This window comes from Ricinus communis, unplaced genomic scaffold (assembly GCF_019578655.1).
Source record: "Ricinus communis isolate WT05 ecotype wild-type unplaced genomic scaffold, ASM1957865v1 Ctg15, whole genome shotgun sequence".
Lineage (NCBI taxonomy): Eukaryota > Viridiplantae > Streptophyta > Magnoliopsida > Malpighiales > Euphorbiaceae > Ricinus > Ricinus communis.
The window spans coordinates 119,165-121,187 of record NW_025963449.1 but is presented as its reverse complement, the minus strand read 5'-3'; the positions used below and the strand labels follow the sequence as shown (position 1 = coordinate 121,187).

Below are 2,023 nucleotides of genomic sequence, written 5' to 3'. Positions count from 1 at the left end.
TGGCATGAACATGGTTGGTGGAAGAACAAATGGGGGTAAACTAAAAGTAACATAGTCATCCCCTACATTAAGTTCTAACTTTCCCTCAAATACGTCTATTTTAGCTCTAGTTGTGGCAAGGAAAGGTCTCCCCAAATTCAATGGTACACCATGCTTATTATCCATATCCATAACCACAAAGTCCATAGGAAATATGAACTTATTTACCTTGACTAGCACATTCTCTACAATCCCCCTAGGAAGCTTAACAGAACGGCAGCTAATTGAATGCAAACCCTAGTAGATTTTGCCTCCCCCAAACCTAGCTTATTGAATAAACTAGTAGGCATGACATTTATGCTAACCCCCAAATCAACTAATGCATCATCAACACACAAATTAACTAAAGTGTAAGGAATAATGAAATTCCTTGGATCGTGACGTTTCTCTGGCAACTTGCTCTGAAACACCGCTGAGCACTCTTCGTTAAGCTGAACATAGGCTACCTCATCCAACTTCATTTTTCTGCTAAGTATGTCCTTTAAGAACTTGGCATACTTCGGCATCTGCTCCAATGCATCAATAAAAGGCAAGTTAACATGCAGTTGTCTAAAAATATCTAAAAACTTACTGAACTGCTCTTGCGCTTCTGCTTGTTTGACTCTAGCAGGATAAGGAATCTTAGGTTGATATTCCCTGACTAGAATTAATTTCACCTTTTGTCCCTCAGGTTCCTTAACCCTACTGCTCGCCTCAACCTGTACATCAATAGTGGAATCGTCAAAAATAGGCTTAGAAGGAGTTGAAACTAACTTACCTGAACGCAAAGTGATGGCGTTCACGTGCTCCCTCGGGTTAGACTCAGTGGCGCTAGGGAGCGCTCCTTGTTACCTTTCAGATAAAATCTTAGAGATTTGGCCAATCTAGGTCTCCAAGTTCTGAATCGAGGCCTGCTGGTTCTTAAGTGCACTATCAGTTTGCTGGAACCTCATCTCTGTAGATGTGACAAACTTCATCATAAGCTTCTCTAAATTTGATTTCTTTTCTGGTGGAGGAGGAGCTTGTGCAGGCCCAGCTGGCTGTTGCTGTGGTTGCTGATGAAGTCTCTGAAAACCAGGTGGACCCTGAGCATTATTGTTATTGTTCCTCCAACTGAAGTTGGGATGATTGCGCCATCTAGGGTTATATGTGTTGTTGTAAGGGTCGTTCTACTGCCTTGGGGCATTCCCCATATAATCAACCTGCTCAACATCAGAAGACACAGCAGAAACAGATTGGAAAAGTAGATGAAGATGAAGCAAACATATCTCCCGTAGTACAGTTCGCACTGCAGTGCGGGCCACCACAAAACTCACAGCCAACGTTTGCTGCATGAACCGACATCTGGAGTTGGTTAATCTTCTTGGTTAGAATCTCCACCGGAGTTGCCAAAGCTGTTGTAGAATCTACTTGATTAACCACTCCCTGTCTTCCTAGTCGGCTCCTAGAGGATTGCCACTAGTAATTGTTCATGGCCATTTCCTCTATCAAATTTTGAGCCTGCTCGAGCGTCTTACTGTTTAGCGCCCCAACTGTAGCATCCACCATCTGTCTTGTCGTAAGGTTCAACCCGCTGTAGAAGGTTTGAACCTGCATCCATACTGGCAATCTGTGATATGGACAGCATCTCAAAAGATCCTTAAACCTCTCCCATGCATCGTACATGCTTTCATCATCAAACTGCACAAAAAAAGATATGTCATTTCTAAGTTTAGCAGTTTTAGCGGGAGGAAAATACTTATATAAAAATTTTTCGGCCAACGCTTTCCAAGTAGTAATTATCTGATGTGGAAGAGATTGCAACCATCTCTTGGCTCTGTCCCTCAAGGAAAATGGAAACAATCTCAACCGAATGGCATCATCGGTTGTTCCATTTATCTTGAATATGTCACAAATCTCCAAAAAGTTAGAGATATGAGCATTGGGATCCTCGTTGGGCAATCCTCCAAACTGCACGCTCTGCTGGATCATCTGGATAACATTAGCTTTTATTTCAAAGTTGTTG

General features: G+C 42.4%; 1 non-coding gene across 1 annotated transcript; it reads left to right on the top strand.

Annotated features, from left to right (window-relative positions):
- The first annotated feature begins 1,624 nt into the window (after window positions 1-1,624).
- Window positions 1,625-1,731, top strand: LOC112536981. Its single transcript, XR_003080903.1, has one exon. It is a non-coding gene; the product is annotated as a small nucleolar RNA R71 (small nucleolar RNA).
- Window positions 1,732-2,023: the final 292 nt, after the last annotated feature.